The sequence below is a fragment of the Lissotriton vulgaris genome, chromosome 1_1 (assembly GCF_964263255.1).
Source record: "Lissotriton vulgaris chromosome 1_1, aLisVul1.2, whole genome shotgun sequence".
NCBI classification, from domain to species: Eukaryota; Metazoa; Chordata; class Amphibia; order Caudata; family Salamandridae; genus Lissotriton; species Lissotriton vulgaris.
Window position 1 is genome coordinate 2,135,838,839 of NC_141685.1, and position 12,026 is coordinate 2,135,850,864.

Consider the following 12,026-nt stretch of genomic DNA (forward strand, 5'->3'; position numbering starts at 1 on the left):
GCGCTAATCTGGCCAAGCAGGCCTTGCATATCAGATATGGGTATTTCTAATGAGGGCAGGGAAAATGCTTATGAACCAACCAAACGACTCAGATGTAGGGAAAATGTTTAAAGTGATGCTTTGCAATATAAAAGGAGGAGATCAAGCCTTCATATATAAGTTTGGAGACCCACGCTTTTTCAAGAAGGTACGCCTGAAGTCGCTAAGAGATATAGCGACCACCTGGTTCAAAATAAGAAAGCTTTTGAAAATCAGCTACTACAGTGCCATGGCACATATATGGGACTCCCCAGGATTACCGGAGTGGACTAAAGATGCATTGGTAACTCCGCTGAAATCGGCTGGGATTGAGCACAACTTAGTCCGAAGGGTTCCCTGTTATCTTGGGAAGAATTGAACAACATCACAGACAACAAATTATCAAAATTCAAATATTTACAAATGAGAAGCTGGTCCCAGGCAATTGGTACAGCGGCGGGTGGTTCCAACGAACTGGAGAAGGCTTTAAACATGAATAAGCGGAACAAGAAAGAGACAGCTAACCTATACTGGATGATGATTGAATTGGCGGATGGCGACTTCACCCTTCCATCTCAGCTGTGGGGAGAGCATTTGCCGGTTTCCAGCACAGAAGAAATATGGCAAGTATCTTATGATTTACTACACTCCACAGTATCAGCTGCCAATTAAAAGAGAAAATATTCTCTTCTCTGTTCACAGTGTATATTGGTCCCCTCTCAAGCTTTCTAAATTTGTGAGAGGATCCGTTCCCTGCTGTCCGAAGCAGGAAAAAGCTGACGATGTCCACATGTTTTTAAGATGTCCAAGGTTACATCTGTTCTCGGGTTCTTTTATCGAAGGTATGGAAATCGTGTTTGGTTTTGATATTCAGGTGAGCATAATTTTAGGTTTTTTTGTATTTTCCCAAATTATGAGTCGTTACCTCGAGATATAAGCAAGCTTTCCCTCTATTTAATAATACTTGCCCGGAGGGAGATTTGCAACTGTTGGATCAAGAGTACCCCCGACCTTTCTAGACTGGGTAAACTCAATCAAATATATAATTAAATTGGACAGGTCCACCTGGAAGAAGAAAAAAGACTATTGGTTGCCGTGTATGGGTTGCCTTGATAAGTCGTGATACTAGAGATCTATCTGTCCAATGATTATGCCTTTGCACAGACTTACTTACCACTCGTGTCAGTTCTAGGGGCCATCTGGTTAGAAGAACTGAACAGACCTCATACGAGAGGCTTTGTGTAAAGTACACCCATCTAGATCAGAGCTCTTCTTTTGCCGGGGCCGATGCCAATCAAGTGAGTGGTGGGGTCGCAGAGTAAACAAACTAGGCTCTGGGTACATCTAATAGCGTATGAGGACAAAAACAAAAAGAACAGTGTACATTTTATGTAACACTTGGCAAAAAGATACTATTCACTTCAAATAACCAAGGTCTGTAGGTGGTAAAAATCATACTACCTGCAGCCTTCACACTGTGGTGAATACTTTACAGATAGCCCGTCTTCTGAAACAAAAGAAGCATATGTACATAGGTTAATACCTGGTGCACACATTCTTCCATTTACATCGGAAATTGTCATGCTGAGAAGATTCTGTCACAGCTGCTTACAATACTTAGGATGTAGTACGGAGAATCTTTGCCCTGTTGCAACATTTTTCTGAAGAGCAAAAAAACTTTTGTGGAACATGCTGAACACAGGTCATCAACTGACACCTACACACAAGGTTACTCTTCAATGCATAGTTTTATAACCGGAAACAGTGTTTACAATGCTGTCATTACATTGCAGTACTATTACAACAAGGTTGTTACAACGACTACGTTGTTAGTACACAATGCATTTACATCGCAAGTCAATACAACAACTTGCTGTAGGGGTGCTGAGATATTAGAAATTAATTCCAACACCTTCCCAAACTGGAGTAGGAATAGTACATAATACTATTCCTAACTCTAGCGTACCCCCCACTGCAAGTTGTTGTAATGACTTGCGATGTAAATGCATTGCGTAGTAACAACGCGGTCTTTGTAATGACCGCGTTGTAAAAGCAGGCAATGTAATAGATCGCGTTGTAATGTATTATATTCGTTATAACACTTACACCCATTAGTTGGACACAGAGTGTAAAAAATTAGGTTGAGAAAAAATATAGTGGTTACCCGCCACTCTGTAAACTATGAAACACACTATCACACACCATTTAGATGATTTCATCAGTGATGTCATCGGTGATGTAATTTGAGATTAAATCAGAGATGTCATAAAAGATGCCATAGAACATGTCATCAGTGATGTATTATGTGAGGTCATAAGCAGTGCATGACGGGGGCGCATGTTATAGTTTGCCGTACTAACTATAACTGGTGAATTTCTATGTTTTTTTAGTTCAAAATTATGTTCATTTTGCCTCTGACATATTCACCTAACTATACCATTACTTTAAACTTTGTTTTTTTTCAGTGAATGGACCAAAGGTGTTTTGGAGACATTATATGCAGCAACTGCAGTGCACACAGTGTGCGCCCTGAAGCAAGGTGAAACAGTGTCATAGCAGTAAGGATTGACCGCCAGTACAAGTTTAAACTTCGGCATCTATGCCCTGAAGAACTTCTCATAGAACAAAGACGAAATGGTGAGCGGAACGCAAAGCGAGGACCCCAGTTGTTGGGGAGCTGGTTGAGCGTCAAATCCGATGCCTCTGAGGAGTCGTGGGAGGGGGGCTAACTCCAGCAAGTGAGAACCACTGAACGCAGACCGCATACTGAACAAATGTGAGTGTTCCAAGTGGGACACAGCTTTGAATCTTATTGATAGCTTGTGAGCATTTTTCTGGTGAATCCACTGCCCAAAATAAAACAAAAAGAATAAGAATATTCCTAAAACAATGGGAGGTAGAGCCGGCGATCATTCGGGACTTGGTAACTATAAAGAATAAAAATACATTAACAACAAACAGTGTGGAGGAGGGGAATTGGAGTCCTTGTTTATGTAAAATGGCAGACAGAATGCTGACAAGGGCTCAGGAAGCAAGTGAGCTCTTCAATGATGTAAGCACAATGAAAGTAAATATATGTGGCAAACAATTAGAAGACAAGTTGAGGACTGTTAATAAAATTGTAAAAGAATTGGAAATAGCACGTCAATTTGAAATAAATAAGTGGTGAGAGATGACTAGACTACATAAATACATTGGAAATAAGAGAGTGCCAAGAGGCTGGAGGATTCTAATAATGGCCCATTACCTCCTCGTTAGTCTTCCTCGCCCCCTGAGTTACATAGTGAGCTTTAGCTCCACAACAGAACCCTCCAAAGCAAAAAGAAACCACCTCCCACCCCCTCCCAACATGGCCGACCAGTCCCACCTGACCTCTATAAGAGGCGGGCCGGCCCAACCAATCAGCCTGTTTTTTTTGTTCTGCGCGATTCTCTCCAGAGCGCTGTTCAGGTAAGATGGGCCGGCGTGAGCTGGCCCTTGGGGTTTAGGGTGGAGGACCTGCTCTAGCGGTCCCTGGTGCCTTAGGCCTACTAATCCCCCCCCCTCTTCCTTCCCCCGGTCCTGTGGGGCCGGTTAGGTGCTGCTCTAGCGTGCCAAGGGTCTACAGGGGGGGGGGGGCGGCCGGGGGTGTGGAGTGTTTGTACATGCCCGTGTCTCCCCCGGTCGTTACTGAAGGGTCCTTGCCCGTTTGTGGGCTTCGGGTCCGGCGCTGGTTCCCCTGTGTGTGTGCTGGGGCTCCGGTGGCTTTCAATGCGCTGGACGCATGTGTGGACGTGCATTTTGTACGCAGATTCCGTGTGTTGTGCCTCACCCGTGGACGGGCTTGGGTTCATTCACGTGCCCATGGATATATCCCAATGCATTGTGGCGCACACAGCCTAGTTGCAAGCAGCACTTCCCCGGGTTCGTACCCGAGCCTACGATGTGACTGACTTCGAGTCTGAACTGAAGTCTCTGTAATGGGCTATTTAAATATGGGGATTTTGTCTGGGTGCACTACGTGCAGGAAATGGGCCGGGTTGTGTGCCTTATGCCCGGCTGCCATAATTTGCTGCGTACGTCTATGTGTGGCGTTTGTTCTTTATGGTTACTTGCACTGTGGCCTGGCCGGGGTGGGAGCCTCGGCGTGCAGCACATACCTCGTTTTCTGCACTGGCTCTCCTTTCCGGCCAGCCTGGGTCTCTGTGGCGCGGCGCTGGTCGCGGCCGCCTCCCTTCGTGCATTTCATTTCTTTCTCCGCCTACGGCCGCGGCGGTTTGCCGCGCTGGTGTTGGTCCGGGCTCCCGCCTCTCAGGGGCGGGGTTTGATTGCCGCCAGGTGCGGCCAATTGATTGACACGGCCCTCTCCGGCTGGCGCGGCGTTTTGGACGCGGCTTGCGTGGGAAGGAGCTAGGCGCAATGTTGGACAGACAGCCCTCACGGCCAGGGTTCGAATCCTGCCAATGCGTCTGTCTCTACGATCCTCGGTGAGTGCATTTCATCTCTATGGATTCCGTTTGCCAGTGCACTTCTGTTTTGTGTTTTGGCTCAGGAGCGCTTGGCGCGTTCTTTTCGTGGACGATATTCTGTAGTCCTTCTTCTGGCACCCTGGGAGCCCGTGTTCTCCTCCTGTGCAGGGAGCCGTCAGGATGCGCCGGGCTCAGGTGTGTTGGCACTGCTGGGTTGCTGTGCCTTCTGGTCTCCTCGGGGTGACGGATGTGTCCCCCCTTCTGTCGCCGTCGGAGGGGTCCCCCGGTTTTCCTGCGCTTCCCTTCTAGGGGTCTTTGCGAGGCGGGGTGCCCCGCCCCCTCCTGGCATTGTCTCCCTCTCGGTGGCCCCGGTGGGGGAGTATGGCCCACTGGTGGGTACGGCAGGCCCGGGGGCAGTGGTCTGGCCCGGGTCCTGGGTTCGGTTCCTCGGCGGATCTGGGGTTCGATTTGGTCCAGGTTCCGGGTTAGTCGCGCCTCGGGGCTTTTGCCATTCATGGAGTCCGGCTCTGCTTCCCTGGGCAATTGCTTGCTTTTTCTCCACGTTCGGCCCCCACAATGCCTTGGCTGCCTGGCCTCCTCCTCGGGGGTGTCCGGGACTAAGGAGCTATAGCTCATAGGTTAGTCTTGTGCCTTTGGTGCGGACAGCCCTCACAGACCACGGTTCGTATCCTGCCGATGCTGTAGTGGTATCCCTAGGTGAAAGTTTCGCCTCAGGGGGTTAGACGGGATGGGGTCCACAGCTGCTGGCGTACAAGCGCCTTGTGCCCTTACGGGGGTGTAGTACGCTGGTCTTGTCTCAAGTTGCGCTACTGTGAAGTGTGGCAGGGCCCCTACGCTGGGATGGCACGCTTACTTAGTGTCTCGTTCCTGTTTGGAGCTTGCATTTACCTCCTCCGGCGGGGGTTGTTCCCGGGGTTTCCCTGGGTGCGTTCTCTGCGCAAGTCTCCGGGATCCCTTCCTCTACCTGCGTCCGTTGACCCGCCCTTGCAGGGGTGGGGTCCTTCGGCCATTCCACCCGGATTTCAGGGTGTCGGTCGGGGCGGTCAGGTTTTGGCTCCCGGGCCCGGGTGTCGGTTTTCCGGTCTCGTACTGGTACTGCCGCTCCAAGTTTCGCCCCTGGATCCTGGCTTTCGGCCCTCTCACTCCTGGGGGTGCCCTGGGGGGGGAAGGGGGCTGTCGCCTCCGTTACGTCCCGTCTTGGGACGTGGCTGTCACGGTTCTTGGGATCGTCGGGCTGGCTGGCCGGTGACCGGTCTTGCTGGTCTTGCGGTCTTTCCACGGGTTCCCCCCTTCCCGACGGCTTCGGATGCCGACTCCTTCCCTGGTCTATTCTGTGGACCTTGGATGGGCCTGGGAGGCCGGACTGCGAGTGGGGGTTCCCACTCTCGGTTGCGGGTGCCTCTGTTGGGCTTGCCTTCTGGCCCGTGGGTTGGTCCGGTGCTCATGACCCGCCTGGTGGATCTTCTTCGCCGGGAGGGAGTCTTGGGGTTCCCTGTCTGGGCATTTGATACAGCCCGGCCTCGTCTTTTTCGTGGGCGTCACGTCTGGCGGTGTCTCTACTCCGTCGGCTCCCTGCTCTATGTGCGGTGGTCCCTTCGGTTCCTGTCTCGGGCTTGTCCTCCTTCGGGGGTCATGTGCCTGGACCCGGTACTTCCCGCTGGGTCTGTCAGGGGGGGGGCCATCCTTTGGCGCCGGGTCGTTTGGGGGTCGTTGGGATCTCCGGCGGTCGCGCAGCTCCTCGTGCTTCGGGTGTTGCTGGCAGTCCTCCTGGCCTGCCGCCTTGGCACCTGTGCTTCGATGTCCCCATGTATTGGCCGTGCTCGCTTCGGCAACTCATATACAAAAGTTGGAACAATTCTGAGGAGTTTGGCGTGGCCCCCGCGCAAGGTTGACTCGCATAATCGTGAGGCGTTCCATAAAACGGGTCAGTCGACCTGGGTGTGTCGGTTTCACCGGTCCTGTCCCTTCGGGCCATCCTTCCCCCGGGGTCCGGCTCTGTGGCGGCGGCTCGACTGTGTCGGATCTTCCTTCGTTGCCTTGTCTCGCCCTGACCCCGGTGGTGTTTCGGCGCCTGGTGCCTCGGCTCGGTCTGCCTCCGGTGGATAGGTTCTGGGAGGGGGACTCGGCCCTCCTGCCCGGGTCCTGCTCCTCCTTCCGGGTCCTTATTGCCCTGTCTTTCGCGTGGCCTTTCGGTCTGATGTACGCGTTTCCCCCGTGCCCTCTGATTTCGCGGGTCCTCGGCTGGATTCGCTTGGGCAGGGCCGGGGTGCTCCTGGGTGCTCGACCCGGCTGCGCATGGACTTATTTTGGGACGTTGCAGTGGTGATGTGCCTGGCACCCGCGCGTGGTGGCCACGCATGTCATGGTGCGTTCCTGTTTTTGGTTCCCGGCGGGGACCACCGCCCCGGGTTCCCTCTCCTTTGGCGAGCCGGCGGTTCGAGCCTCCTGGCCGCTCCCGGATCTTCCCGTACCGTGGTTGGGTCCCCCGCTCTCGGCGTCGGTGTTGAGCCGGCTCTTGTCGGCTGGCCTGCCTCCTTGTGCAGGCCTGGTTCTGGAGCGGATGACGCTGCTTGCATGGGTTCCCGCAGGTCTTCCAGTGCTCGCTTCAGCGGCACATATGCAAAATTTGGAACGATACAGAGAAGATTGGCACGGCTCCTGCGCAAGGATGACACGCAAAATCGTGAAGCGTTCCATATTAGTGGAGATGTGTGGCTCAGGGGTTGGAGGCGGCAGACCCGGTCGCTGAGATTGGTCCTGGACCGGGGTTCAGTTCCCCGCCTCGGTGGGTCTTGGGCTTCGAAAACTTCCATGGACTCGATGATTCTCATTCCGGTGCCTACTCGTCTCACGTGTTCACACTCTGCAACTCTGGGCAATTGCTTGCTTGATCTCCACTAGGGCCCCTTGTGGCGGGATGCCTGACTTTCGCCTTGTATCCTGCTGGGGTTATCTCACAGGGGACTACCAGGACGGGTTCCCAAGGCAAGCACCTTGATGCCTTTGGGTGATACGTGCGCTATGTAAATCGCAAGACGTTTGCATACTCCCTCTCTCGTTCTACGAGCTCTTCGGGGCCCGCCCTTTTGGGCCCCGGCCCTCGGTGGCTTGGCGGTTCCTCACCTTTTGGGTGGTTTTTCCCTGGTGGCAGTGGTGTCTGCTGGGCATAGGGGCGTGCGGGGGTCGTTCCTCCGCTCCCCTCCCTTCTTGCGGGTTTCGCCGGACGTGGTTGTTCCTCCGGCATGTCCCCCGTGTTCATCCCGGGGTTCCTTCCCTGGGGCCCCGGACTCGGGTGGTATCTTTACCACTTTTCCCGGCCGACGAGGTTCCTCTCTTGTCCGTGCTGGTTGTTCGGCGTGCTGTTTTGGCTTCTCTTGGCCGCACGTCTTTCCTTACCCGGCGGGCTGGCCTGTTTTGTGTCTTTTGGCCCGGTTCGTTCGGGCCACTGGCCCTCTTTCCGCCGTGGTTCGCTAGCTTCCGCTGGCTGTCATCCTCTCCTGCGCTTCGCTGGGTTCGGTGGATCCGGCGGGGGTCCAGGGTCGGTCCACGGGGAGTGGCTCGGTGTCCTGGGCCCCCTTCAGGGTGTCTCCTCTGTGGAGATTTGTCGGGCGTCGACGTGGTCGTCCCCCGCCTTGTTCGTGGGTCTCTAGCAGTCCCGGGGGGACTTCGCTGGGGCCGTTCTGAGTGCTGGAGCTGCGACTCCTGGTTGGCCTTCTTTTCCTGGAGGTCTTGTTTTCAGGTTTCCTGTGATCCCTGTTGTCTGTTTTCATTTATTCTACATCAACCTTGTGTTGGTTTCTCTGCATCACCGTGTGGTGTTGTTCTTCTGGTGGTCAATGAAGCCTTGTTGGCTTGGGTATTTGCTCACTATGTAACTCAGGGGGCGAGGAAGACTAACGAGGAGGTAATGCCCCGGTTACTTACCGGTAATCTTCATTATTCCGAGTATAGTCTTCCTCGCCACATGAGTTCCCTCCCCCCCTCCCTGTCTGGCTATCGGCTTCATTGTTTGCTTGGTAGATCAGGCTGATTGGTTGGGCTGGCCCGCCTCTTATAGAGGTCAGGTGGGACTGGTCGGCCATGTTGGGAGGGGGTGGGAGGTGGTTTCTTTTTGCTTTGGAGGGTTCTGTTGTGGAGCTAAAGCTCACTATGTAACTCATGTGGCGAGGAAGACTATACTCGGAGTAATGAAGATTACCGGTAAGTAACCGGGGCATTAAGTGAGCTAGAAGAAGATCTTATGAAATGCAACATTATACAACAGAATGTTTGTTCAAATTGATGAGGCCAAACAATAAATGCCGAAAGGCAACTGGAAAAAACTGTGGCTAAAATTCAAGCATTAGAACAAGAACTTTCCAAGCACAAAACTAATGAAAAACTAAAGGATGTGCTGGAACAGGTGGAAAAGGAGGTCAATAAACACATGGCAGAGGAAGAAATGAGGAAATCCAGAAAGTGTAATAGAGATCGACTGGATTAAGTGAACGGGAGAGTGTATACATTCGCAAGAAATTATAATCCCATGAGAAAAGGGGAGACAATGGATATAACGCTTGGGCAAAGAGAGTCCCCAGAATCTATTGACAGCGCGGAAGTCAGTTCTGCAGATGAGGACTCCACTGCCACTAATTTGGATTTTTCTGGGGAGATGCGAATAATCCAGATGTGTACAAGACAGAGTGGCTGAAGGAGTGCCCCTGAAAGGGCGATTATGATACGGAGGAGTAAAAACAAAACAAGGAGACTAAAAGAGAAAATGAAGTAAAAGAAAAACTAACAGTTGAGAATCTTGGTATCAATCTCTTCTCCAAGACACTGAGTGAAGATACATTAAAAGTATTATACCAGGGCCTGTCTTTTTGCTCGGATACTAAATTAGATCTGGCAAACATTCAGATGGATATATGTAAACTCTCATGGAGATAAACATTTAAATAATACTTTATAACACTCGCCAAATTATATAAAAAAATTAAGGTATAAACATAAATTAATCCATAATAATAATAAAAGATTTACTAGATTTGAAAGCATTAGCAGAATTGGAAAATCAATCAGAGGGGCTTAAGAGAGGAGAGCCCCCACAGAATACAACCGGCGACGGTCATCCACCCGCGATCGCAACCCAGAAAACCGGGGGTCCCATTGCCTGGCTGGCGGAGCTGGACCGCTAAAATGGGGCCAGTGCAGGGCTAGGTTCCGCCAGTATGATTATGATGCTGGCGGTAGCCAGCCTTTCTGCGGCAGTGGAACCGCCATGGAAAGTCTTGCGGAGAATGTCCTTGGGGGCCCCTTGCGGGCCCCCAATGTGTTTGGGGGGTGTACCCCCCAACATGTCTCAGTACCAGGTGTCAGGCACTGTGCAGTGCCTGCCACGCAGTGCAGGGATATGCTGGACATGCTTTTTTGGACATCGCAGCGGTGCTGCTGGCAGCAGCATCCACTGCAAAGTTAAATGCCGCGATCGTACCACTGCGGTCGGATTTCGACTGCGGAGCATACTAATTGGACCGGCGTTTATGCTGCGGTCCTAGCGGGTGGTGTTTTCCCGCTACCATGGTGGTCGAGTGATTATCTGACCTCCATCCTAATAGCCCCATAGTAATTTAAAATCAAATACATGTCAGTGGAAGAAAAATAATTGAATAATAAACCATATTATACATAACTAAATGAGAACTATATATAGACAAGCATTGGCATAGTCAAAACGTCTCGTCTTTGGGACCTTATATGTGTTTAGCCATGTAGCACATAATTCTCCACTGGGCAGATTTCTGTAATGGAACTAGTGCTTATGTAAAGCGCTTTGATACCTTTATTTGCACTATATAAAAATGCAAAAAATAACAAGGAATGAAAGAAAAAGTGCTTGTAGGGTCTTAAGGTGGGAGAGTGAAAAAATGCACTCTGTCGAGTGATTTCATACAACATATTTGAATGTGAATCAAAACCTGTACGACATTAAATAGTGTTGAAGTGGGATTTAATTATCGTCAACATCTCCAGTTGATGAAAATAGCAATGGCTCAACAATGGGGATGTTAAGAAGCAAAACAAAGGTGAATGAATCAAATAGTAGGCTGGAAGCAGTGTTAAAACCCAGCCATGACATGAGCAGGAGTGGTGGTCGCTATTGGCCGTCATACGCCATGTGTGCGTGTCTTTGCTAGAGCTCACAAACGAATTTATAACTCTGGCTCTAATTAAAAATTTAAAAAATCAAAGAAAGAGCCGCTTTAAGTAAATGCACCAGAATGAGCTTAGTTAATGACTCGCATCAAGAACGCATCAAGAATGCCACTTTTACATTGCCGGTACTTAAGTCTTTAGCGTGAGAAGGAGTAAACCATTTAATTATGCATGGAGAAGGAGCAGGGCAGGAAAACAACAATACTTTAAATTGGAAAAGGGGGATCAAAAACCTATCTCCAAGGAACCATTTTCCCTAGTTGTGCAGGAAACATTTGTGTGTGTGGGAGTTGGGTAAGTTTCATTTTGTAACAAAACCAGTATTTAAAAATAAACATAAAATGGTGGCCCCGTCCATCCGCTGCTGTAAGCAAATGCCTGCGAGGTCTTCATCCCAGGAGACCCTATGCTGTTCTTTGTCACTCCTTTGCCTACTGCAGCTACCACAATTTTTCGATCGCGGCTCCTGTCTCATAGTCAAGGTTCATGACAATCCTGTGACCAGCAGAAACACGACGGGCTGCTGAACAGTAGCCACCACCCTCAGTTGTGCGAATGTTGCCACAATAGATAAATAGCTAGTGGATGAGTCCCGCACAGCAAAAGAATAGGTGCGCGGCTGCCAAGCTTAATGATGTAGCACATAAATAAATCGCAGTGTGAGGATCCAAGGGAATATAGAAAAAATAGTGCACTGTAAACTACGTAAATTCAGCGACAAGGATGGCCAGATGTAATCTGAGAAGTCTCCCTGGTAGGGACCAAACAACCATAAGGAAAGATAAATAAAACAGATGCCCCAATGGGGTGCACCGATTTATGCGCATCATGAAGAGGTACTGATAAAAACAGATGGGCATGTTTGGAGTCCCTAGACTAGAGCCTGCTACTCCATCTCAAGACAGCGCATGCACCGCATAGGTCCGACCTAAAAAAATGACAACACAATAGCATGACAAACTTCGAAAATGTCCCAATCTCAATTTAATTGATCCTGAAGAATAAACATATTTTTAAAAAGTCAACCAATTGTACCAATGATTTACTTCCTGCCTAAAGTGCACAAGGATTTAAAAAATCCACCAGTTCCTCCAATCGTGATTTCGATAGGATCATTACTGAAAAGTACATCAAGATTTATTGACACATTCCTATTTCAATATGTGACAGTGTTGCCATCCTAACTAAGTGACTCCATGCCCTTCCTGAATAAAACCCAGTGAATCCCATGGAAGGAGAATTATCTATTGGCCATGATAGATTTGACATCACTGTATACATCAATCCAACACAGTGATGGTCTTAGTGTATGTAGGTATTTTTTAAGAGCTCGATCAGTGAGTT

General features: G+C 50.1%; 2 non-coding genes across 2 annotated transcripts; both read left to right on the plus strand.

Annotated features, from left to right (window-relative positions):
- Positions 1-6,303: 6,303 nt before the first annotated feature.
- LOC147751716 (U6 spliceosomal RNA) lies at positions 6,304-6,410 on the plus strand. The gene has a single exon (XR_015300368.1). It is a non-coding gene; the product is annotated as a U6 spliceosomal RNA (small nuclear RNA).
- A 673-nt stretch (positions 6,411-7,083) lies between these two features.
- On the plus strand, positions 7,084-7,190 carry LOC147751717 (U6 spliceosomal RNA). The gene has a single exon (XR_015300332.1). It is a non-coding gene; the product is annotated as a U6 spliceosomal RNA (small nuclear RNA).
- Positions 7,191-12,026: the final 4,836 nt, after the last annotated feature.